Below are 27,778 nucleotides of genomic sequence, written 5' to 3' on the forward strand. Positions count from 1 at the left end.
TAAAAATATGCTTTAATTTGTATTAAGTAAAAATGTCACATCTATCATTTGTGCTTTAATAAGTACAAATAAAGTAATTGTATGATAGTTATAGATTTAATTAGTATCTACTAAGAATATAACTTAATTTCTATCAAGTAAAAAGCTTTAATTTTTAATAAAAATATACATTGCCTTATGTAACGAAGATGTACTATACAAATTATAAACCTAAGATAAAATAAATTACCTAATATACAATAAATTACAAACCTAAATATACAATAAATTAGTTCATGCAAAAAACAATAATAATTAAGTACTACATAAATTATATATAATATAAACCCTGATATACAATAAATTACAGACCTAGATATACAACAAAATATTTTGTAAAAAAAACGAAAAATAATATCAGTGTCGGTTCTAGAAAAAACTGCACTAATAGTCGTAGCATCAGTTGCAGTCGTAGCATCAGTGCCGGCTGTGATTTACAGCCGTCATTGATGCTGGTATCAGTGCCGGGTGTAGACCATAGCCGGCACTGATGTACTATCCCCTATATATCCTAGCACTTAGCCGCTTCTCCATTCATCTCCCTCGCATATCGCCGACAGCCTCCTCCAAGCCAACATGCTGCCTCTCCGATGCGGGCTCCTCCCCGGCGGTCTCCTCCACGGCCACTTCGACACGTGGATCCACGCTGGCCCGAGCACCTCCTCCATGACCGTCTCGTCTCCAAGCCTGACGCCGCCTCGAGCACCTCCTCCCTAGCGGCCTCCTGCCTGATGCCCCAAGCCTGAGCCCAGCATCGTCGTCCTCAAGCTCCACTCTGGCGACCTCGTCCCCGAGGTCCACCCTGACAACCCAAGCCTGAGCCTGGTGTCGTCGTCCCAGCTCCACTCCGGAAACCTTGTCCTTGATGTCCACCCCGGTGACTTCCTCCCGATGCCACAAGCCCGAGCCTGGCCTCCTCATCCCCGAGCTCCTCTCTGGCGACCTCATCCTCGTCGCACTCCTCTACATCTTCACGGTGAGTGCTCTAGCGGCCTCCCCCATGCAGTGACATTCGGGCAGCATTTTGCATGTTAATGATGAATAAACCTGTAATTATGATGTGGATTATCCATAGTAGTTTTCAGGTAGTTTTCCACATTCCTTGAATGGCTATCTTTTCAATTAGGTCCATTCTTCCTCATATGCTCCCCAGACCATTCTGTGAAGTTATCAACCAAGAACAAAATTCTGATTTAATTTTATCTCTAATTTTACATTCATCTAAGAAACAACGGAAACATAAATGGGGTTGGGGCACAGTTTCATATGATTTAGGTCCCCTCGAATTAGGTTAAGATGAGTATAATGCAATGAGATGGTTAATGGATAGTTAATGTACGGTTAACTTTTCAGTGTGTTGGACACTGCAAATGACAATATGCGCTAATGTTATTTGTTTCTGCCTCTTATGTCGAATAAAAACCTGAAAGATCTTCTAGATGAATTTGAAGTCCATTAGAAGAACATGATTATGTATCCATTGAGCTTGCTACATATTGGATCAGAAATTGATTGTGCGCATGTTGTTGTGTTTGATACCCAGCAGATATGGCACTAGTAATTTATGCCCATGTCCGATCGATGGCCAATGGTGGATAAAATGTCATAGTGTCCATGCTTTATGGTTGTGTAGATGCCTCCTGATTTCATAGAAAAACTGTAGGGCTCATGGTCAGAATTGTGGAGGCGAATGACTCCATAAGGGTCTAGATCATTTGTGGTGTTTTGTTTTGTTGGATCAACCCTTTGCATTTGGCAAGTGCACCGGATCAAAGTAGCTTCGGGTCGATGTGCTAGTGCTACAACAGTTATCTCTCCCTTCATAGCTCTCTCATCCGCAATGGGCAAGATACTCGTCTGTCAAGCTCGAGGGCAAGGAATAGATGTGGCAGTACAGCTAGAGATAGATGGCACTGCTAAGATAAGGGTAATGGATTTGCAGTAATAGGAATTTCTGTACACTAGAAGTACCTTTTCAAAAGGTCTACAATGAACACTTTTCATTTCAACAATTGAAACTATTGCCCCTTAAAGAAGGACGGAAAATATAAGCAAACTGCAGGATTCCGCATAACAGCACTACCCTTTAACTCTACTAGAAATACTTATAGACTAAACGCTTTTAGGTGCTGCAGTATATATTACAGAAGAACTTCATGGGGAAACAACACATACCAAATGGTTCATTTGTCACAAAGAATTCTTTTTACCCTCCTGTACGCTTATTCTCATAGGTATGTGTGGATTCCATGGTTCTTATGCCAGGAGACATCACACCAACAATAGCAACCATTATATGTGCAAGTATATACATTTTGGGTGTTGGTAAAAAGTGAATATGCAAAAACTTTTAAAATATTTATTGGAGAGAGTAAATATGCAAAAAGTGAATTTATTCTTTTATGTTCCAACGAGAAGATCACTAACAAATGGAACAAAATATATTTGCTGGTAAATGGAACAAAATACAACACAACTTACATGTGAACGTTTGTTTGATCCCAAAAATAGATAATCAAGTTTTATTTCACTTATCTTTTTTTGAGTGGAGGTAGAGTGCTTATCTAGAAATACTTGTCCTCCAGCTCTCCGCCCTTCCCGCCAATCACATTTTCTAGTTCTATGTGAGTGTGCTACTCTTTGATTGGTCCTTGCCTTTTCAATTGCATTTTCTAGTTCTTGTTTGCCTGGTCAGTTGCATTCTCTAGTTCCACAGGAACTCTTTGATTTCGGAACACGTGTTGGTCATCTTGCATCCCTGTATGCATTGGTTGAGTATTTCTGAAAATGTTTTGCAGGCAAATTGTGGGGAGATTGTAGAAGTTCTTAACTCAGCAGTGCAACTGATCGAACCACTATCTCATTGTGTCGAAAATTCCCTGCCAAAGGTAGCTGAGCTCTGCGATTTGTTTGCTATATGCGAACGGTCTGACGAACATGTTAACCATTCAGACCTTTTATGGCTAGCTGCATTTCTACTTTGAAGACCATACCGACGTGGATAGGATTCGATCCATGTATATGGCTGAGTGCTATTCTGTTGCAGTTGAATTAGACAAACATTCATTTTGGGTACCATGTTGATCGTTATAGAAAATATCTTGAATTCATGATAGCTTAATTGTAGCCGTGAATTTACTGATTTATGCTATATCATAATAGCTCAGTTGTAGCCATGAATTTACTGATTTATGCTATTGAAGAGTCTTTGGCAATTTGATCGTTTGGATTTAGTTCTTATGCCTCTGCACTCTCGATTTAAGCAAGGCTCAGTCAGAATAGAAAGATGCTGCTATGTTTATGAGTCTCATCTTGTTTTTGCTGCAAATCTGAGCTCTTTTTTTTAATTGCTTCTGCTATTTGGTATAAAACATGTGCATTTTATTTATACAGGACGAAATAATGCATTTTCCTGCTGCAATTGACTTTGTAATTAACAATATGTTAACCTTATCACGAATTCATCTATTGTATCTACAAGGAAACAAACCAACCTAACTTTTTCTCTTAATTCAAATATATAGAAGTGTTGTCAAACACTATATGTTATGGCTGTTGGATATCAGTTGCATTATTTAGTCTCTGCAAGAATTTGAATAGATGATTTTTTATGTAGGAATGGCATGTACAAAATCAAGTCGCGGCCCACGGACATGCCCCCCCCCCCGATACAAGGCCTCTCCTCTGACTAGGATACAGCCTCGAATGATGCTCTAGAGTGAAGCGGTAGCCCAAGTGTATACCTCAACTTGTATCAACCTGACAATGATGCTCCAAAGCGAAGTGATGATGCGGTGGGTAAGTGATCCAAAGAACCGAGGCGTGCCTGAGATGCCAGCAAGATGGCTAAGGGACGTATTGTCATCATGGAGGTCGATTCAGCCGGGAAGCCCATAAAACCTTTATATATACTTAAGCCATTCAAGACAGTATGCGAGTGTGTCGTAATGGACCACATTGCAATCACTTATAGAACTTGGAGAGGCAAATGAGGTGACAAGTGGGCGGTTACCGATACCATCAGGGAATTTATGTGGGGCAAGTTGTCGCAAAAGTTCGAGTACCCCGAAGGATGCAACATGGCCATAGCAAAGCATCAGGCCATAGTCATAATGGGCCGAATTTTTAAGAACTTTAAGGGTAAATTGTACAAAGATTATCACTTGAAGGGTCAAATGGCAGACTGGGATGATTATCCGATGGTGAAAGATTGTTGGAATGATTTCGTGAAGTACAGAGATTTGGAGGAAGCAAAAAAGATAAGTGAAGCAAACAAGGCCAACTCCAAGAAGAACTTATACACCATAGAACAAACTCGCGCGGGTACTGAGGAAACTTGACGAGTGGGAGAAGATAGAAGAATATGTAACCAAAAGCGGTGTCACACTTATGAAGGCTGAGTAGATTCCACGAGCGAAGAACTACTTGTATGGGAGAGGGGTGACTCTTGCGATTGATGGAAGCTTATGCTTCAAAAGCACACAAGAACAGGAAGTCACGTAGAAGATTAGAGATGCCCATGTCTAGTGTTCCCAGGGCTCTTCCCAAGCAAATAGGGAGAATTGCAAGCTAACCTTAGCACTAGGAAACAAGGAGCACATTGGTCGTAAACGAGCCAAGGGTTTGAGGCCTTGGAAGGTCGGATTCAAAGAAAATGCTGACACTTACAAGAAACAAAGAAAAGATAATATGTTAGAAGTGATGACCCTTCTAAAAGAAGAACTTGCAGAAGAGAGATGGATGACAGACACCAAAATAGCAACATCTATTCAGCAAGCTAGATAGGAGTAGTTAATCATCGCAGATAATGCTTTAATGAAGAGGCTTGGTGGTAATCGAAGTAGCTGCATGTCCATGGGGCTTCCAGTAGAAGCCTTAGACTGTCACCCCGTTGATCTCATCACAGAAAGAACATCGTGCAAGCTTATTGTGCCCACCTTGGGTGTTCCCACCATGGTGGCTAGGGGGCTGGCTAAGCAATGGGTGGAAGAGAATATCTTCAATGGTCGCCCGATACTACAAGGACACGTCAGGGTACACATGGATAGTGTAATATATGCGTACCTTAAAAGTAAGATGGATTACCCTAGAAAGGTGGGGAAACGACATTCTCAAAAAATGTAGATCATTACGTCCTGTACAGCAAGTGTGACATAGTGTTTAGCGAAGACACAGACGAGTCTAGGTCTAGTTCAGAGTCATCGGACCCACCCAAAAGATCTCAGAAGTCAATAGCATCTGCACTATCTCAGAAGTCAAAGTCATCTTTGAAATCAACTTCGTCATAGCAGCGAGCACCAGCTATGTAGGACCGTGAATTATGACTGGGGGGGGGGGTGAATAGGTGCCTCACAAAATTTCTTTCAAAATTGATAGCCTTCTCCTATTTAGATTACCCTACATACCTCAAAACTCAAGCGGAAGCAAAATGAAGAGAAAAAGTTGCTATGAAAGTTTCCAAGAAAGAACACGATGCTCATGGGTGTAGATGAACACTAGGTTCCATTTGCACTCATCCCATGCGTCATCGCCACAAAAGATAGCTTCTTTGATGGAAGAAAAACTTAGAACCAAATAAGAGAGCACCGGAAGAAGAAACTCTCCGAGTTGATGACTTAGAGGCAAGGGAATTCAAGACCCACTTGTATACATTTGTATATGAATTTTATGCCTCTACCAATAAGAAGAATAACTTCTCAAGGTGGGAAAATTTCAGCCTTCAACTAAAATAAAAAATCACAAACAAAAAGAAAAAACTCACAACAAAGTAAGAAAGATAATAGAAAGAGACTAGAAGGAGGTGAACACAAGTGTTGGGACCGAAATCCCAAACAAGGTGAGCCTTCGGATACGGGGATATCGAAGGGCCCTCAGAGTGACACATGTTGGAGGTGGAACAGTCTTTCGATACCCCTTCCGGGTACAATGTGGCCCTATTTATAGCCTGTACCCGGCGACCACAGGTGCGGTTTACAAATCCTACCCCCTCACCTGCTACATTCTTGGAATATCCGGGGGCATTATGGCACAAATGAGCGTAATTACAAAATTACAGCCCTACCCCGGATGACCGAAAACGGGCCCACTGTCCCGCGGCGATTCCTACCTCCGAAGATGTATCGAAGCCTTCTCTGCTCGGATGTCCGTCAGATAGCCTTCATCCCTAGAGCGAAGGTCGGCTCGCATCTTCGCTCGCTGCGATCGCTCCAGACCGCGGGTCTGGACTTCGCCCGCCAGTCGAAGGTCGCCTTCGTCTTTGCCTGTACGGGAGATTGAAGGTGCGGGCGCGCCTACACCCTTCGACCGATGGCGCCCTACAATCTTCGCCGCTTGCAGATGAAGTCCCTGAAACAAAGCCACAACGGCAAGCATGTAGTATTTTCAGTAGACTTCGTGGTTCCCTCCGAAGAGGGGAGGGGGGGGGGGGGCGGGGGGGGGGGAGATCATCCCTAATAGTAGCCCCCTACTGGTAAGGTTTATCTGCGAGACCTATTATCTGCGTAGGTGTCGATAGGCCAAACCTATTATCTGCGAGGTGTCGATAGGCCAAACCTATTATCTGCGAGATGTCTCAACGCCGTCCCCTTCGGCCTGTCGAAGTTTACTAGGGCAAATGCATGTCGTTGAGTATTATTGTTATATATATATATATATTTATAGATTACCAGACGACTCCTTGGTAACTGCTGAAAGGTTCCTCAGTAACTACCTGCATTTAATGCTCTTGATGTATACTAAAGCATGGTTTTTCCTGCATTTTCGATGTGACCAGTTCTAACCGCCACCGCCCTACACTATAAATATCACACCGCTGTCAATATTTTTTACCACGCCTTTACTGTAGCCGTCGCTCTCATACGAAGTCTCCTAAGTTTTCTCGAGCCTTTTGGAGGAAGCCCCGGTTTTTAGCTCTTCGCATATTTTGCTGTTCGAGTTAGCCTCTTTGACATGGTGCCGAAGCTCCGATCTTCTCGCCCGAAGACGTACTGGATCGGGCAGTCCAAGGTGGATAGCGAAGTGCTGGCCGACCTTGTTAGGGGAGGGTTAGTTAGTGATGTTTCGAAGGTTCGGCTTCCCGGTCGACAGGAGACACCAGAGCCTGCCGATGATGAAGCGGTTGTGTTTGTCCATTACTTCCGAGCGGGTCTTCGCCTACCATGCGATGACATGGTCATTAAAGTACTGAAATTATTTGAAGTCTATCTCCACCAACTGACCCCCAACGCAATAGTGAGGATGGGGCTCTTTGCCTGGGCAGCTCGTTTGGAAGTTGTGAAGGCATCCGCTAGGGCCTTCGCTACCGCACACCGACTTCATCATCAACCCAAACCAGTTTTTGCTTGCGGAGTTCAGAGCGAGGCTCACTACGGCTGCTTGAATTTTGCGTACCGCGATGGGCTAACTACGCTCGTCGTGGTGTACGAGAATAAATGGTCCAGTGACTGGACCCAATGGTGGTTCTACCACAAGGTGGACATCGAAGAATTTCTCGTATCAAAATGCAAAGAGGTGAAGGGAAATCGGTGCCAGACATGCGATTGAAATCATCGCAATAGACGGCCCTTGAGGCCTTCGCCAGGTGCGTGAAATATCTTTCTACTCAGGACTTGGTGGAGGAGTTCATAGCTGCTGGGGTTTGGCCCCTCAGCCGGGATTGGACTATCCCGGAATTTGGGGAAAAAGGGCCCGAGAGGCTTTACCGGCCCCACCCTCCTGTGCACGGCTTCGCAGGTATCCGTTTATCCATAGAGCATTCGTATATATTTTATGTCTTCGTCCCTATTTGCTTAACTGTTTTGATATTTTCTAGATTTGTTGGTGGTCGAAGTAGAGGCCAGAGCTGTGATGCTTGTCGGCAAGTTTACACCAGGCAAAGCATAGCTGTGCGCCAAACAAGGCCTCATTCAAAGACTGAATAGAGTCTTTGAATATCGAGGCCTATCCTATCTTGAACGGCCGAAGGTCTCCACCGTGCTGCAGGGTGGTAGGGAAGGTTCTTCGGCAGCCGATGCTGGCGAAGAGGCCGTCGGCGGTTCTTCAATGAAAAGGAAACATCCTGTGCAATCGCCAAAGGGAGGTCGGACGAAGAAGGCTCTCGCCCTCTGGAAGAGGCCACGCGAAGCTGCCCCCGAAGTTGCCCATGCAGAAACGTCTCCAGAGGGTTCCGCCGCGTCGCGTGATGTGCCCCGGCGGGAAACTCCCGAAGGCACCCAGGAGGGCCGGGCTTCGAAGTCATTGTTCTGCTCTCGCGTGGACCTTCCAACGCTGATCCTGAGCGATGACGAGGAGGTGATAGAGACGGGAACAGTCCCTGAGGTCACCACTCGGGAACCCGAAGCCGAGGGTACCGATAATGTTGAAGTGGTAGCATACTCTTCGTCCTCTTCGCCATCGAGCTCGTCTTCTGGGACTGAGACATCGACACCGAGTGCGCCCTGCCGCGATGAAAAGATATTGATGGGCCTCGGTGGGCTGCTTGACGCGAAGGCCATAGCGCCTGAGGCGTTCAAGCCTGCCTCTTTTGAACCAAGCACCGGGGAGGTTGATGACGCGAAGAAGATTTTTAGCACCTTCGTCCTCCCCGAGCTTGAAATCCCGCTCGGCTAGAAGTCTGCCAACGAGCTCCTCGACACCTCCGATGTGGCCATTGCAAAGGTATACCGGTATTTTCTGATATTATTGTACTTAGTATTTTGCTCACATGTGTGCAACATTCCAGGCTTTGCTTTTATCGCGGGCTCAGCGCAAGCAAGCTGAGAAATCCGAAGCCCAGGCTCGGAGTGCACACGCACAAATTGATATGTTGCAAAAGCGCGCTGAAAAAGCCGAAGGCTAGAAGCGCGAGTTATCGCGTCGAGCGAGGGATGCTGAATTGTGCCTGGAACAGCTTGAAAAGGAACTTAGCACCCTTCGCTCGGAGAAGCAAATTACTGAAGATTAAGTGAACTGCCTGCGCCAAAACCTGCAGTATTCCGAGGCGCAAGTGTGCGACCTGCAGGCACTTTGTGCGTCAGAGAAAACAAAGGCGCAGCGGCTGCAAGCCGAATTGAGCGAGGCGAAGGCTTTTTTCGAGGATGCTCTTAACGTGATTGGGGAGCTCGAGCCGAAGGCAGTTGCCGCGTGTGAAGCTATCAGCCATACCTTCAAAGGTATTGGTGTCTCTGCGACTCCCCCAACAATTGATCTTGTCAGGTTGGGGGACTTATAGGCTGGATCAATGAAACCAGTGGAAGCCTTCTGCCTACTGCTCAACTTTATGACGTCTTCTGCACGATGGTCGCTGCCCGAAGTCTCGTGCAATCGATTGAGATGACGGGTTGTGACCATCATACTGCTCTTCAGAAGCCTACCTTCCAGTATCCGGTGGAGTTGTCAACTTCGGCCGTTACGAAGGCATCGAAGAGCACCGCTCGATCATTTACCACCAACTACTGGTGCAAGCACGGTCACGAGCTCGCTCTTCGAGAAGAGGAGATGAACCGGCAACGGGTACGCCACTTTACATATTCTCTTATCTAGTCGAAGCACATAAATAAATTTTTTGTAATCAAATCTCTTTTTGCAGGCCAAGGTGAGGGATGATCCCTTGTCTAAAGCGACAACCGTGACGGTCGAAGATACTGGAAAGGTGGGATGATTCAGCGCGAAGCGTTGTTTCATTTTTAGTTTCGCTGAGATTGTCTGTGTTCCAGGTGTGTGGAAGCTCCTCACCTTCCATATTAGCTAGGTGATATGAGACAGGTCTTAATGATCTTTTGACTAAGAAAGGACCATCCCATTTACTCTGAAGTTTTCCCACCGATGTTGTTGTACCGAATCTTCACCGCACCAGATCTCCGGGGGCGAAGGTTTTTTTGGATATATTCCTATCTCTCCATTTTCTTGTCTCCTGTTGATACCTGGCCAGATTTTCGGCGGCTTGCAATCTTACTTCCTCGAGGGCATCCTTCGATGATGACTCTTCGCCTTGCTCTGGTTCATTTCCGACCCTGAATGATTTGGTTTTGCATTCCTCTAGGGTCATGGCCTCTTCGCCAAAAAGGAGGCGAAATGGCGTGAACCCGGTCGGTCTTGCAACCGTTGTTCTTAATGACCATAGTACATTGGGCAATTCTTTGACCCATTTCCCTTTTGGTAGCCCCTGAAGACGCTTCGCGACACCAGTGAAGACGATGCCATTCGCTCTCTCAATTGGCCCATTAGATTGTGGGTGGTATATGGATGCGAAAATTACTTTTATCCCCAGGCTACTGCAAAAATCCCTGAAACTGGCACTATCGAATTGAGTGCCATTGTCCACGGTTACTTCGCTTGGGACTCCGAAGCGGCATACGATATTCTGCCATAGGAATTTCTGTATGTTTCTTGATGTTATGCTTACGAGTGGCATTTCCTCCACCCATTTGGAGAGTATTCTACCGCAACTACAGCATATCGCAAATTTCCTGGGGCTAGTGGTAACTGGCCAACAATGTCAATTCCCCACCGCCTTAGTGGCCAAATTGGCGGAATGAGCTGTGTCTTTGTGGTGGGTTTGTTTGACCCCTTCGCCCAGAACTGACACTGCTGACAACTTCGAACCATTTGATCCACATCGTTTACTGCCGTCGGCCAATAGAAGCCCTGCCTATATGCTTTTCCGACTACAGCCCTTGTGCCCACATGAGAACCACACAACCCGTTGTGAATTTCTTTTAGCAGGTTTTGTCCTTCTTTCCGAGATATGCATTGCAAGAATGGTGCATAGACCCCGGCTTTGTACAAATTATTTCCCATAACTTTGTAGTTTTTAGCTCTCTGGGCCATACGCTTTTCCCCGACATGATCCTCGATGTTGCTCTGACCACGAAGATAAGCCAGTATTGGAGAGTGCCAGTATTTGCTTTCGATCATCGCAACGGGATGTGCTTGGTTCAAAGTGTCTTCAGCGGCTGGTTCACTCAGCTTCTGGTAGAAAACGTCTGAAGGCATAGGTAGGTTCTGCGAAGCCGCTTTTGCTAGCTCATCTGCTTTGAAGTTATCATTTCTTGATATACTCTTGACTGCGAATCCTAGGAAGTATTTTTCTATTCTTCGCACCGCTGCTCTGTACTTAATCAGCTCTGGTTCTTTTGCCTAGAATGTCTTGTCAATTTGACTTGCTATGACCTTTGAGTCTGTTTTAACCAGCACTCTCTGGGTGCCCAAAGCCTTTGCCTTGCGAAGTACCAGGAGGACCGCTTCATACTCCACTGTGTTGTTTGTAGAACGGAACTCTAATCTGGCGGCATATCTTAGCTTTGTCCCCGAAGGTGAGAATAATATCGCCAAAACTCCTGCTCCCGTAGCTCCTCAAGCTACGTCGCAATATGCGGTCCAGACAGGTTCTAGCGGTTCATCATCTGGGGCTTCGGTTAGGGGCGTCCATTCTGCCACGAAGTCTGCCAATGCTTGTGATTTCAATGATGTTCTTGCCACAAAAACAATCATGAATGGAGCGACCTCCGTGGCCCACTTCGCTATTCTTCCAATGGCTTCTTTGTTTTCAAACATGTTGCGAAGAGGCAAGGAAGTTGGTACTGTAATCTTGTGAGACGTGAAGTAATGGCGAAGCTTGCGGGATGCCATCACTAGTGCATACGCTACTTTTTCCTACTCTGTCTACATCTTTTTTGGGCCTGCCAGAGCTTCTGATACATAATATATTGGGACTTGGCGCAATTTGTTGTCTTCGGGTTTTTCCTGCACAAGTATAGCGCTGACTGCCGAAGGGGATGCCGCTATTTATAACAACAAATCCGCGCCTGGATCCAGGCTGGACAGCGCTGTAAGCTTCGTCAGGTAGCTTTTTAACTCATCGAAGGCTGCTTGTTGCTCCGCATCCCATTTGAACAGGTCGAAGCTTTTTAACACTTTGAAGAATGGTAAACTTTGCTCTGCAGATTTTGCAATGAACCTGTTCAATGCCGCCAATCTTTGCTGCCAGGCGTTGAGCTTGCTTTCTGTTCTTTGGGGGTTTCATATCTATTGTCACCTGTATCTTCTGAGGTTCCACTTCGATGCCTCTCTTCAACACCAAAAACCCTAGTAGCCTTCCGGATTGTACTCCGAAGACGCATTTCTCTGGGTTCAACCTTAGCCCTGCTTTTCGCAGGCTTTCGAAGGTTTCCCGCAGGTCTTCAAGATGTTGGCTCCTTTTGGTACTCTTGACCACTACGTCATCAACATAGGCCAAGACATTTCGTCCTAGCTGTGATCTTAGTACTGTCTGCACCAACCTGGTGAAGGTTGCACCAGCGTTTCGGAGTCCAAAGGGCATCCTCATGAAGCAGTATATGCCGAAGGAGGTTCTAAAACTTGTCTTGTCCTCGTCCTCCTTCGCCATCCATATCTGGTGGTACACTGCGTTTGCATCTAGGAAGCTTAACATCTCGCAACCAGCCGCGGAGTCTACCAGCTGATCAATTCTAGGCAATGGGAAGTTTTCCTTGGGACATGCTTTGTTTAAGTCTGTGAAGTCAATGCACCTCCATTTTCCGTTGCTTTTCCTTACTAACACTGGGTTAGCCAGCCACTCTGAATGCATTACTTCGCGTATGACTCCCGCATCGAGTAGTTTTTCCACTTCAGCCTTCGCTGCTTCTTCTCTTTCACTTGAAGATTTCCTAAGCTTCTGCTTCCTTGGCTTCGCTTTAGGGTCCACATTTAAGTTGTGCTGAATGATTTCCCGACTTACTCCTTGCAGGTCCTTAGGGGACCAAGCGAAGACATCGTCGTTACCGCAGAGGAATATTATAAGTTGTTGCTGGTCCTCCGTCGGAGCCTCCCCTCCTATAGTGACTTTTTTATCTTGTTTTTCTTGATGTAGCTGCACTATTCTGGTCGCTCCTTCTGGTGCAGCCTTCGCTACATTGCTTATCTTCGACTGGTTGCAACTTTCCTCCCGATCCATCAAAGGGTCTGTTATCATGTGGACATTTTGTCTTCCTGGAGCTATTCCAACTTCAATTCGTCTAGCCACTCGCTGGTCTCCCAATACCTTTATGACTCCTTTAGGACCAGACATCTTCATGCACAAGTGTATTGAGGACTCCCCTTCCAAATATCGCATTATATGGGTAATCAATGTCCACTACATCGAAGGTAATGTCATCTGTGTGGAAATTCGTCCCTTCGCCAAAAGATACTGGGATTGTTATTTTTCCCAGAGCGTTGATTGTATTTCTGCCGAAGCCTAGCAACGGTGATCCAGCTTGCTTTAAGTCACTTCATTGCGGCCCCATTTTGTCGAAGGTATCAGCGAAGATGATGCCCGTTGAGCTTCCTCCGTCGATCAAGATCATGTGCACTTCATTTCCCAAGATGTTTGCTGTAATGACGAAGGCATCTGTGTGTGGGTAGTCTAAGACCCTCATATCCTCTTGCGGGATTGTAATGGGAATGTTTGACCTCCTTGAATGAATGTACGTTGGTCCCACTCCGACGTGGTTGACCCTTTGCACATATTCTTTTCATTGTCTCTTAGATTCTGTCTGCTGGTTAGATCCCCCTGAGATGGCCAACACCACGTTGTACCCACGATTTACCGTGTTTACTGATTTGCTGCTTTCTGGTGGTGCTTCGATCGCGGCCTCGGTGGTGGCGGAGGTAGCTCCCCCTGGAGGTTCATTTGCCTCGTTTGGTCAAACTGAGCTGAAGTTGCAGGTGTATACTGCGGTGCAGGAATTTGTTGCCATTGGTTCACAAACACCATGTTCTGATTGTGGTTTTGCCACCCTTCGCTTCTCCCGAAACTTGCTGCATGGTGTACGGTCCTTGCGTGATCAAGAGACTGCTTCGCCAACTCTCTTTCATAGCCACGACCTGCGGGCACTGCTTGGTCCAGTGGTTGGCTCCTTCGACATGCAGCTCGTAGTAAAAGGTTGTTGGGTCCTGCGGAACCCGTCCTCCTCGGCCTCCGCGACATCTTCCTCTACCGGCTCGGCCTACCCTATTGGCCACATTGTGAGCTTCGCTTGCTCCCTGAGCGGCTTCGAACGTGCTGGAATGAATCTGATTGACTTCTTTTTGCCTTAGATAGTCAAAAACTTCGGGCTTTCTTGGATGGTGCAATCTGTCTCTAGGATTGCTGCTACGTGCCTCTCTAGCTGGTGCATGTGGTTTTACTTTGGAGGCTGCCATTTCGTTTTTCCTTCGGAGATGATCGAGCTTAGATCTTGAGTACTCTTCCATCTTGTTGAGCAACTCTTGCATGCTTCTGGGTCTTTTTCTTATGAGCTTTCCTGCTAATAGCCCTCCTCTGATGCCCTGTATTGCAGCATCGATGATTGTATCTTAGCTTAGCCCCTTTTGCTTGACAACGTATGTGTACGAAGCGGCGCATGTAGCTCTGCAAGGTTTCTATTGGTTGCTGTTTCAGCGCGAAGAGGTCGGTTGCGGTGATTTTGTCTGCTCGATTTCCTTGCAAATTGCTGTACAATGCACTACGTAATTGCTCCCATGAATATATGGATCCCGGGGGCAACGCGGAGTACCAGGATCTTGCTATCCCTTTTATGGCCAATATGAAGGCCTTCGCCAAGGTTGTACCATCCCCTCCAGCAGACTCCACAGCCGCTTCAAAACTCATTACAAATTCCCTTGGGTCTGACTCTCCGTCAAACATAACCACTCTGGGCATCTTGAACCTTGGCGGCCATGGCTGATTTTGCAGATCCAGCAAAATGGGGACTCTGGGTCTCCCGTGGACGTCCTCGGCCGGAGCTCCTGCGAAGGTCGTACCATGTCTCCCGGTGGCGTCACCCGGCGAGACATGCCTTCCGCTTGGTGGAGCATATCGATTTCCTCTTGGATTTTCTCCAATGTTTTCCTAGCTTCATCTGCCAGCCTGCGGTACTCTGTGGCTTTTCGACTTACTGCTAGGCCATCTAACATGCACTTCTTCTGCGCTATCTGCCTTTCCAACTCTTTGGCTTCTAGCCTTGCTGTTCTTCTTCATTCATTTCTTCCTCGTTCTCAAACTCTGTGAAGTCATCAAGGTCTTCCCATTCTTCATTGCGCGCCCTTTCGCCTTCTTTTTTTGGAGGCTCGAAGTGCGTACGATCTTTGGTTTCATGACCTGCATTTGCTCCGCGTTAACCCGGACTGCTTCGCCTTGGCGGTCATCACTGGTTCCTTGTGGTGCTATTTCAACTCACAATGTTGTTCTCATCCGCCCGAAGCTCCACCGGCTGAAGCATTACTTGATCTTGGTATGGCCGAAGGGGGTCTTTCGGCCGAAGGCCCAGCTGCGGCTGGAGGTTCCAGCAACGCTTCCACTGTTCCGACTAACTTTGATTTCTTCTTGGGTGGCATGTCGTCGAAGGGTTCGATCCCACGGACGGCGCCAACTGTTGGGACCGAAATCCCAGACAAGGTGAGCCTTCGGATATGGGGATATCGAAGGGCCCTCAGAGTGACACGTGTTGGAGGTGGAACAGTATTTCGATACCCCTTCCGGGTACAGTGTGGCCCTATTTATAGCCCGTACCCGGCAACCACATGTGCGGTTTACAAATCCTACCCCCTCACCTGCTACATTCTTGGAATATCCAGGGGCATTGTGGTACAAATGAGCATAATTACATAATTACAGCCCTACCCCGGATGACCGAAAACGGGCCCACTGTCCTGCGGCGATTCTTGCCTCCAAAGATGTATCGAAGCCTTCTCCGCTCGGATGTCCGTCGGATAGCCTTCATCCCTCGAGTGAAGGCCGGCTCGCATCTTCGCCCACTGTGATTGCTCCGGACCGTGGGTCTAGACTTCGCCCGCCAGCCGAAGGTCGCCTTCGTCTTCGCTGGTACAGGAGATCGAAGGTGCGGGTGCGCCTACACCCTTCAACCGACGGCGCCCTACGATCTTCGCCGCTTGCAGATGAAGTCCCTAAAACAAAGCCACAACGGCAAGCATGCAGTATTTCCAGTAGACTTCGTGGTTCCCTCCGAAGAGGGGTGGGGGGGGGAGATCATCCCCAACAACAAGCATTGGAAGAAACAATCTCTTCATTTCTTGTGGAGGGCGACCCTTTTTTGGCAGATTACAAGATGTTTTCTTCAAAAAGCTCTCACCTATTACAAAGGCTAAGCTCTCATTTCATCTCCTCTAAAACCTATCTCTCAAGGCCCAAATGGCTAGCTCAAGCCTTTCACACAACCCTACCCCTTTATTTATAGGATTACGGAGGTTGCTTAGCCCTTAAGCTTCCTTGTTTCCAAACTACCCCTCTCTTCCAATGGTATCCTACCTACCACTTGGATATTTTGGTCTACCTTTTGCTCTGTTTATCGAACGGCCATGACACCTTCACGACTTAGCTTCACCTCGACACTAGCTTCGCGATAATGCCACATGCACTCCATCCTTCCACGGTTTTCAGGCCAAACCGCGAAACCGTCTCGCACGCTTCTCAAAGCATAACTCGCAGTCACTTCTTTACACCTTAAGCAAGTCTTCCGATGTCGTCGTGTGTCTTTCGTCTTGTGATCTTGACCATCGTAAGTCTCTCTCACTCTCGATCTTTTGGGCCACCTTGTCCCTTGCACCGGCATCCCTTACACTTGACTTTGTCAACACACAGTCTTCATTCTCCATCTCATGCTTTGCTAGACCTCCACGTATACAGTTAGGATCACCCTTGACTCCGCCTGGCTCCCTTGATCATTCGGCATCAAGCACCCCACTTGACCCTGATCATCCCATCGTTGGATGTCAAGTTGCACCCATCACCTGCACAACACAAGACAAGCAAACACATATCTCCAACTCTATCTTAAGTTAGCAGAAATCAAAATCTCTAGACATCAATCAGAAAATGTGAACACCAGATGTTCAGGCGTACACTCTTCCTAAGTGCCAGACCATCCGACCTGTGCAGTTCATCAGACCGGCCATCTTGCAATCCTCTTTGCAAGAAATGCTCCGACGTGTTGTTCATTTCATCACCGGACCATCCGGCGTATTCATATTCATCGGACCACCATTTGCATCCTCTCTGCAACAAAAGGTTCGGCGTATTCTCTGGCATTTACTTCTTCCATCGCCGACCATCCGGTGCATGTAATTCCACTAGAGTCAATTTACAACCTCTCTGCAAGAAATGCTCTGATGTTCATTGATGCCCAACTCCATACCATCCGGCATGTACTTTAATTTTTTTCTTCTTCGTTGAAATGCTCTAGTGTGTACTGCATATGAACACCAAATCATCCGGTGAGTTCAAAATCCCAGGTGGTGACCATCCGGTGTGTACAATTTTTGTGGACTCAGAGAAAAATACGCCAATTCCATTTCCTCTACAACTTTGGTCAGTTATGATCATAATTGTAGTACATATACATGCTCACACAATCCAATAATCATCAAACCAAATCCATAACTTTATCAATCGCTCATCACATATAAACTAAGGCACATTTCAACTTGGTTTCTCAAGTTAAGAAGCGGCCGACAGCATCTAAGAAGCCAGGATCACCTCTGCCTTATGATAAAACTGATGAGTCAACGCCAATGTCGCTGCACACCTCAAATGTACTGAGCCTGAGAAGAGTACTATCGATCTAGTAACAATTGCCAAGTTTCTCCAGAATTTGGCCAGACCTATGGACCCACCGCTAAAATCTAACTACGTGCGCATAATGGATAAAAAGTAGTTAAGGAAGGCGTCATGCAAGAAGGTAAAAAAACAAAGAGTGATAGAACAAGATGAAGACTTAGAAAGAAACTTTCTTCATGAGGCCAGAATCACAAAAGAAGCACTTGATAATGAGTCCAAAGTTGAAAAAGCAAGAACTAGATGGCAATTTAAGCTTGGTGAACCACTAGTCGAGTCCCTATCAGAGCTAACAACCTAAATACAAAGATTCCATACGTGATACATGAAACAATCGAAGGCCGGTAGAGTGTTCGCACTCAAATATAATCATAGTGATTTCTACCACTAGGATGGTGAAGTCTGGATTCATTTCGATGAAATGTATCAACTCTATCGGCAAGACACCCTCAACATTCAACTCATAAGTTTGTGGAATCTGTAAGTGTCTTATATATATAATTATTTTACAGTATATATTCTTGTACTATTATACTAAATATCTTAACTTCTTGTGTATATAGAATGGAGATATATAAATGCGGTTAAAAGGGTATCACTGAAGTAGGATTTCTCGACCCAATGAAAATAAATCAGACGATGGTCACCACCAAACCACAAGCAGTCGAGGATATGCACTTGATTTTATTCTTATGTACCAATTAAAGAGATACATAATTTTACCTTACAACTTTAGATATATGTTTTCCTCCATATTTGTTCAACTCTTTTTGAGCATCACGGTGTTAGGACTTAGGACTAATTATCTATAGTAATATATGAGCAGTTTTCACTGGGTCCTCTTTGTCATCCAGACTGACCTTAGCAGTATCGTTGTCCTCGACGCCAGAAGAAATCCAGTAGATGAATACCAGTCTGTCGTAGAGTTACTATAAAGATAAACTAATCATTTTATAAGTGATTTAGTAAATTTTGAATTGATTGAATCTTCTGACAATCTAAACGCCGTCGCATTCACGCGTTCTGGGCATGTCCACGTCAGTATTTTTATGCGAGCCATCTGATTGCGATACCAGCTGCTCACGGTTGTTCGATATGGGCTGTTCACCCCGCACCATCTCGCACTCCTTCCCAATTCTTCTCCGTCTCTCTCGACGCGATCCCCTCGACCTCCTTTGCGTAGCCGCCCCACTCCCTGCCATCGCCGTCGGCACCCGATCTGTCGCGCACTGGACAACATCCTAGTCATCCACGGCACCGCCGCTCCCACGTCCTCGCTCGACACCCCACGCCAGCGCGGCCACCCGCAAGCTCGGCGCACCCCTCCTTCTCCTGAGCACGACGGGCTACCTCCACCATGCGCGCCACCTCTCTCGCCCAAGTCAGCTAGCTTCCACGGTGTCGTCACCTTCTCCTCTCCGCGCATCTCCGCTCTCCTCCCTTCTTCCCCGCATGCAGTTGCTGCCCGACGGCTGACCCATCCAAACCCTCGCACGCGGCGCGTGGCCCGTAGACAGCAGGTGGAGGAGGAGGATGAGTCCCCACCCTCGCCTCCGCCACCGCGGCCACAGCGACCCGCGCGAGCGGTGCTATCCTCTGTGAGGGAGCTCACGGTGCAGACGATCCAGGCACACTTCCGGCTGGCGCGGTGCTCCCGTACGTTACGCTAACTCAAAGAGCTTGCTGTGCTCCGGTCCAAGGCCGCGGCGATCTAGGGTTCCCTCTCTGGCCGACGCGGGGGTGTCGACCCCGCGGCTGCCATGGGCCTTCTACTTCGGTTCGACGCTATCCAGGTGATGCAAATTGTGCCATGATCTCGATCAATTTGATCCATTTTCCATTGGTGCTGGGTTTTGAAGTGGGTTTTGGATTAGGGGAGTGGACCCGATGATCGTGAGGGGAAGCTTGTGGTGAGCCGGGAACTCACCTGGATCTTGGAGCTCGTTGACAAGGTGCTACTCAAAGAGCACGAGCAGATGGTGATGAGCGATGCATTGGACACTGATGAGCACCATGAAGGTTGCAATGCTTCGTTCATGGCAGATCGACCGGCTGTGATCAAGAAGGTGAGTTTCTCTGGTAATGGTCAGGTTCACGAGCTTAATGAAGAGAATGGAAATGAGGTTGATGAGGGCTCCAAAAGCTCAAACTCTGCTGACTCTGATGAGATGAAGGGTATGCCCTCCAAGAAGAGCTCGAATGGAAAGCCTGGGCTTGTGGCACCAATGCCCGTGCACATGGGGACGAGGAAGATTGTTAGGGAAAGGAGATAACTTGTGTTATGCATCTTGTAATGCAACCTCAGGTTTAGAGTCCTGTGGTTTCTACATTACTACTGTTATTTTTCCAATGATGTTTTATGAGGAAAGATTGAACTCATAAGATGGTAGAGTTTGCACAACAGTGAACTTTAGAACTAGGGCTAATTGCAATTTTTTGCTGGATTGTACTACTATCAGTTTTAGTCATGGGGATTTCTAGCTTGGATTGTTTGGTTGCGCTAAAATGTCTTGGTTCTTAAAGGATCGATGAATTGGAATGCCACCTTATTTTGATATTGTCCTTACTGGTTGAAGAAGGTTGCTCCGTGACTGATGCTGCGTCCGTGTACATTGGCCAACTCATGCAGATGATAAATATGAGTCGGTCGTCAGTTTGGTTGTGTTTATGCCTTGCTGCTTATGACATGTGATTTCACTAGCTGTTTCGTCAGAAGTTAAACAACAACTATTTTCAATGCATTCACTTGTGATGGGTTCCTTTTGGTCTTCCCTTGTCAATTTTACATTCTTTCAGTTGAGTGAAACGAGACAGATCAATCGATCTTAAACCACAATTTGACAGATCATTCGATCTTAAACCACAATTTGTTTTGTTACTTGCAAAGCAAATAAATTACTGTGAGCCTGTGACAGTGAAATGTTTGGTTTACAGTACTAATAGATTACTGTGAACCAGATACTCCAACCAAGATTAATCCGTTCTCCTGACTGCCCCGTGATGGTACTGCTCCGTCCCCGGCTTGCACAAAAGAACATTGGTAAAGTAAATAATTATTGAGTACTGAATACCGGCAACTGTTAATATGGGGATGTATTTTTCCACATATAGTAATGCCTGTCATGATTAACTTTCTCGCAATGAACATCAAATTATAAAATCACAGAGATCTACATCTTTTGTTTGAATTAGCGAGAATCAAGCAAGTTGACACAACTAAATTTAAAAGCAATTATATGAAAGAAGTTTCTATTTTTTTTGCCAAATCTGAAGGAGAGGTGCAGTATGAGTGACAATCCTAGGCTTTCATGAAAAGATAGTTCTTATCGTTAGTACAGGTTTTTTTCTTTACATGAATTTACTTTTTGTCTTGATTATATTCCATGTGGCACATACAATTGGTCAATATCCCATATGACAAGATATTAACAACATAATTGACTTCAACTTCTAAGTGTTAAAAGGACTTGTAATGAAATATCAATATTCAGGTCATCACGAGTAGAGCTCAAACCATTGTGAAGAGGGGAGCAAGGAAATAATTGTATAGGCTGCGAGGAAACCAAATTGATAGCTGAATTCAGTTGTATGTGTACTTTGTCCAGGTGAGTTCCAAAAATGCTACAAAATACATATATGGTAGAACAACAGTGATTACCTCATCTTAATCCTTTAGGTCAGTGAACGTCTACTGGTTTCAGAGGAAAATATATGACGCTTGAGTGGGCTGAACACTTGGTAGATTTAGTAATTCAGATTTTTTGCGCTATGCCTTATACATATCAGTTGAAGGGATATAGTTGGTTAGGTAAGCTCGAGTTGATATGTTGACCCACGAAGTGCTTAATTAGCGGGTCTCTTTTTAGTCTGATATGTTTTATTGTTTGTGGTCCGACTAGTTAAGGTATAGCACCTGGGACAGGGTCATGGGAGAATCCGATAGATTTACTCCATGAAGTCATGCGAATTTAGTTGAAGCTACAGGAGACAATGTTTTGTTTTATTACGTGTCACAATATGATTGGACAAAAACAGAAAATCTGTTAGTACTGCCAAGGTCAACTGAACATAGTTTCATAGTAACAAACAAAATTGCTAAGCGATAATTAGCAGTAAAGAGAGAATTAATCGACAAACAAACATGTTGTCTATGTATCACTCATCCGGCATATATGTTCATGACCACATCTATTATGTTTCTATATAAATATATAGGTGCCACCTTTGGGGGATTATGGAATAGGACCTCTATGATCACCTATTTTACTATAGCTCAACATGAATGTACTTAAAGTTACCTAGAGGGGGGGGGGTGAATAGGCGTTTTTGAAAATTAAAATTTAGCAGCAGATTAATCAAAGGCCAGATACTTCGGTCTGTTTAGAGTATCCGGTCTAGTCCGGAATATTCGGGTTATACAGGATTTCGAAAACAAATGAATCTAAGCAAGTTTACTAGAGTCTAAAAGATACCACTAGTTCTACTATGAGTAAAATGCTTAAACAACAATAGCTAGTAGTAAGATTCTCACAAATACTAGAATTTGGGAAAAAACCCAAAACTACAACAATTAGTAAAACTTACACAAATGTGGAGACAAGAATTTATCCCGGAGTTCGGCCACCTCACAAAGAAATGCCTACGTCTCCGTTAAGGAGCTCACAAAGAGCTGGGTCTTTCCATCCCTATCCTCTCCTAGCGACCACAAAGATCAAGCTAGGTTTTCTTACTCAAGTCGATGACGATTACAAACTTCCCGTGGCACTCCACAATTGTTGGATGCTCTACGGGCGACGCCTTGCTGTCTAGGAGCACGAGGCTCCAAGACAAAAGATCACAAATGTATGCTTGATAATGAACTCAATGCTCAACAACTCAATTTCTCTTCCAAACACAATCTCTCAAATTTGGCGCCAAACTAAACACTAGAGATGTTTGGAGGGCTCTTGAATGCTCTTAGGAAACTTTTTTTAAAGTGGAGCTCAGCAGCAACAGCAAGCAATAAATGCTAGGGGGTGTTGTTGGTGGATGAACACCGCAAGCGGGGATCATGAGGGACCCCCTTTGAGATTCGGCCGGGGGGCTGGTCCTGGATCTACCTCGTACGTGGGGTTAATGCGTGTGTATGGGACTTAGGTGGGACGAACGATCGTCGGCTAGTAGGAGTAAATGCACCAAGGATTTAGACAGGTTCAGGCCGTACGGAGGCGTAATACCCTACTCCTGTGTGTCTAGTGTGTTATTAATGCTCTTGGAATGCTTTTCTTTGGATCTCTGTGTTACAAGGATTTTTGGTCTCTTGTTGGCTTGTTCGCCTCTTCTTCTGTTCAGCTTGTGTCGGGTGTCTTCTCTACGAAGTGCTCCCCCCTTTTATCTACCGGGGCTAGGCCCTCCAGGGAGTGCCCAGAACGGGGGCACAAGTTCCCATAAATAATAAATAGAAAACAACCATCATGAGTCTACAGTTGATGTTATAGAGAGTTGAAAATGCACCCCTTGGACAGTCCCGTCGGTCTTTTACGCCCCAACTTTAGCAGGTGCAGGGGGGCCCCACCGGCCAGCCTCTAAGTACCCTCTCATACCCGTCCGGTCAGAATCAGTCTAACATTGTCTGAGGCAATGGGGAGATAGGCGATAAGCCTCGAACCCATCAAAGATAGCTTCAAGTCGTCTTCCTTTATAGGCCCCGCGAGGGGACATGCGATGGGACCTGCCGCATTAATTGTTCCCATGCCTTCCTGCCAAGCAGCGGCAGGGACTGATGTACTCAGTACGACAGGCGTGGGGGGGAGTGGTTGGATGTGACTGGCCACACTCCCCCTGAAATGCAGCATCGGACCTCCCACAGATCGACACCTCATCGTGGAGTCCTTGCGGGGTCCACTGGCAAGGGGCTTCTCAAGTCCCCGGGGAACTCTGGGTACCCGGGGAACTCTGGGTACTCGGGGACCAACTGTTCTTGGCCCCGAGCACCCCCTCCTGGGCCTGGCCCTTCTCGGGTTTATGGGGAACTCTGGGTACTCGGGGACCAACTGTTCTTGGCCCCGAGCACCCCCTCCCTGACTTGGCTCTTCTCGGGTCCTCGGGGAACTCGGGGTACTCGGGGACCAACTGTTCTTGGACCCGAGCACCCCCTCCCGGATCTGGCTCTTCTCAGGTCCTCGGGGAACTCTGGGTACTCGGGGACCAGCTGTTCTTGGCCCCGAGCACCCCCTCCCGGACCTGGCTTTTCTCGGGCCCTCAGGGAGATGGTCCTCGAAAGAGGCGCCATGTGGCACTACGCTGTCCTGGCCTCAGGACTTAGGAACCCCCGGTTCCCATATCACCGACAGCAGCCCCCTGGCCCATCGGCAGGCGATGACCCAAAGACTGCGGATGGGGCCCTATTTCATCGAGGCCGATCACAGCATTGGTGCCACGTGGCTTTCTGTCGTCCGGTGCCAAAATCTTTGTGGGCCTTGCAGTTTTTAGGCCCAGGCTCTTGGTATAGCCCAAGGAGGAGCCGAAAGGGCGCGTGCCCTTCCGACTTTCAAGGAAGGTGATGATGAGGTGGGAGTCGCCCCTGGCAACCGCGCAGATCGAGGAAGATGCACCTCGCTTATTGCACCGAGGAATAAGGCGTTTGAACTCCCTACAATAGAAAAGGCAAGGGGCAACGGACCGTTATCCCCTCATTCGCCATTCTTGCAGTTGCCATTTCTTGCCTTTGTCATTCTTGAGCATTGGGAGCCTTCTCTTCAGCCCTCAGTGCACTTCGACTCCAGTCTCCTCCATCACACTTCCCACCCCTGAAAATGCTAAGGGCAGGAGGCGGCCGTTGGCAAGCGTCGAGTGTTAGCGGCATCTTGCCAAAATCCTGCCTCGTGAACGAGGATGGCATGAAGAAGGTGAGGAAGCTGATGGTCCCTGCTGGCCAGCGGGGAGCGTCGGTGGTGATGCCAGCCACCCATCCGCCCGCCCCGCGTAGGCCAGGGCAGATCATAATCTTCACCTCCTTCATCGCCGCCAGTCTGGTGCCGCCATTCTCGGCGTTCTTCTTGCAAGTGCTGGACACTTATGGTGTCCAGCTGGCCCACCTGAGCCCAAACTTAGTGGTAATCCTGGCAGTCTTCGCCCACCTCTGCGAGATGTTTGTAGGGGTGCCACCGTCGGTGGCGCTCTTTCGGCATTTCTTCATACTTTGAGCGGCCAGGAAGAAGAAGGGGTCGGATGACGTGGAGGTCGTGGGCTGCTGCAATTTTTGCTAGCGGGAGGGATTCAGCAACGCCTACATCCCGCAGGTTTTGCGCGGCAAGTAGGATGACTGGCACCGGGACTATGTCTACATCGACGTCAGCCCCCAAGACCACCTTTCGCTACCCCAATCGCCGGTGGAGCCCAACAAACCGATCTGGGATTCCGCCCTTGCAGAAGATGCCCGCCTGCGCCCGGTGCTGAACCGCATCAAAGACCTGCACTGGGCGGGGCTTACCTCGCTCATGGTGGTACACCGGGCCTCATGATGTGACGAGGACGTGTGTAGGCGAGGACGGGGACCTCGATGAGGGGGCCCTGGCGGCGCTGCTTAAGGTGGTGCTGATGTTGAAGACCTTGCTCGGTGGTCCTGCCATGCAAGGACTTGGCACTTTGCTCAGACCCGGGCCGGGCGGCTCTGCAAGAGTCGATGCCAGCCTTTGACGCCCAGGAGCCGATTGACCGTCCGGGGCGTCGAGACCCTAGGACACTGCACATCCCCGGGGCGGACGACAATGGAAGGCGAGGCACTACTGTAGACGACAGCAGGCCACCGAGCCGGTGCAACAAGGGGAAGAGTCCCCAGTCGTATATCCCCCAACCGTCCTCGTCCTCTTCATCGCTGTCACCTCCGCAATCCCTGTGCCGAGAACCCCAACCGACGGCCGAACTGGCCAGTTCTCGGGAGCAGGTTCCAGGGTGGATGCTGGGACCAGCTCATAGCGGCCTGGGGCCTAGATCTCGCCCCCGAAGAGGAGAAGGTCGAAGCCCAGGCCGCAGGCCCCAAAATTCCAGATCCCGCAGTCCTGATGGCGCTACCATGGGCCAAAGAGCATGTAAGCTCCCTTTCCTTCCTCGAGCTCGTTTTGCCGTATCTTGGCTGGGGGTTAACCTGTTTTTGCTCCAAGCCACCCAAGGATTCTCCAGGAGGCCAGACGTCCCCGGAGCAGCCGAAGCCTACCCCTGTCCCTGAGTTGAGAGCCCAGGCTGGCTCTGCCCCGAGCCCTCCAACTGCGGAGGAGCAACTGGCTGCAGGGGAGGCCGTTGCGACAAGGGTGATGCTGGCACAGCCGCCATCAGGGTCCCCGAGCGCCTTTGCTGAGAGGGCTCGCAGGGGACCCAACTCTCGGCCATCCCCTGGCTAGGCCCTGGAACCTCTCCCCGAGGTGCTGGGGATCGCCTGGGATGTTATCGGGCAGCTCAAGGCGGTTATTGCGGTGGAGCGGGCCGAGCTCAAAGGTGAGCGCACCGCCCTAGTGGACGAAAGGGGACAGCTGGAGGAGGCCCGCAAACTCCTGGATACCCGTGTGGCCACAGCTCGCACGCCTACCAAAGGTCCATGCAGGAGCTGGCCATGGAGCGGGAGGCACTGGAGGAGGCCCGTAAAGAGGCTATCGCTGCATAGGGGAAGCTAACCACTTGGGGTGGCTCGCGGCAGAGCACGACCAAGCGTCGAGGAAGCGCACCGGTGAGCTGGCCGCTCGAGAGGAGCAACTTGCCCGACGTGAGCGGTAGGTTGCCTCACAGGAGGAGGCGGTCGGCAAGAGGGTGGAAGCCGTGCGGTCTGCACAGGCGGACCTCTACCGCCAAGACGATGATCTCGAGCGCGGTCGCGCCGATGTTCTCTGCCGGGAGGAGCAGGTCGCACTACGTGAGACAGATGCTGATTCGGCATCGTCAGCGCTTACCGCCTGGGAGGAGAACTTCGCCAACCAGGAGGCAGGCTTAACCGCCCGAGAGCAGGCCATCGAGGCCTGGGCCGAGCGAGTGGAGCAGGCCCGGATCGAGGTGGCTGCCCAACTCCAGGAGGTACAGGCCGCGAAGGCAATCCCTGCCAGCACCGCCGACGGCAAAAGTCTTGAAGTCCGGTTGAAGAAAGCCATGGAGGACCTTAATGCCATCCACGAAGAGCGGACGAATGTCAAGGCGATGATGCAGGATGTCCTTCGGCGGGTGTAGGACTCCGTGGAGGCGGTCGGGCTTGGGTCCATATCTGTGGGTTCCCAGGGGCTGGAAATGTTAGGCCATCTTGCCCTTGGGTTCTCGGAGATCGCCCGGCGCCTCGAGGCTCTCCCTGCCGCTGTCCAGGAGTTGGCGACCCGGGAGGGGCGTGCATTGGCCCAAGGTGTGGCTGAGCACGTTCTCACCTGCTATCGCAGCCGAGACCCCGCCTTCCCACTGGAGCCAGCTCGGCAGGGAGTGGTTAAGGTAGAGAAGGCTGCCGCCTGGGCAGCCGTCCGTGACATCGCCACCGAGGTGGTGGAATTTTTTGTGCGGGAGACGGGCCCGGGCAATGATAGCAGCGAGGATGCGTGCCCTCCTCCTTAGCCTGTAATAAGTTAGGAGTTTTCTTTTTTTGAAAGATGTAATTATGGGAGTGATTCCCTTCTGAATGGTCCCAACCACTCATGTTCGAGCAGTAGAACCACCCGAGAACCCCAAAGGCTCAGTAGTGCTCAGGGTACTTCCATGCCGACTGGGCACCACAGCCAACCATAAAGGACCCAGGTCAGCTATCGCTGCCTGTGCAGTACATCGACTATTGTTTGTCTTTGTCGTTCCAGAAAAGGGAACACGAGGGCGGGGTTTTGCGTGCGAGGAGATTGTCTGTAAAACCCAATTTTAAAGGAACAAAACCGGGCACAACACATGTATGCCAGGAACAACTTCCATACATGCGCTTACATCATTAGTGCTATCATCACAGTGCAAAAGTTATATCGCACTTAACCTTATTACAAAATGACGCGAGGGTCTGAAAGAAAACACAGCGGGAGACAAGAGGGGTCTTCAGCGCCAGCGGCTCCAGCTTCCACAGGCGAAGACGTCAACCGGGGGCTCCACAGCCTAGAACAGCAGCTCGGGATCGAAGTCGTCGAGGTCGAAGGTACCAGCTTCAAAGACAGCTTCTGATTTGGCGGAAGAATGCATGGGAGA

The 27,778-nt window shown here is 48.2% G+C and overlaps 1 pseudogene; it reads left to right on the forward strand.

Moving 5' to 3' along the window:
- Positions 1-1,879: 1,879 nt before the first annotated feature.
- On the forward strand, positions 1,880-19,965 carry LOC133927640 (uncharacterized; annotated as a pseudogene).
- Positions 19,966-27,778: the final 7,813 nt, after the last annotated feature.

This window comes from Phragmites australis, chromosome 8 (assembly GCF_958298935.1).
Source record: "Phragmites australis chromosome 8, lpPhrAust1.1, whole genome shotgun sequence".
In the NCBI taxonomy this organism is placed as follows: domain Eukaryota; kingdom Viridiplantae; phylum Streptophyta; class Magnoliopsida; order Poales; family Poaceae; genus Phragmites; species Phragmites australis.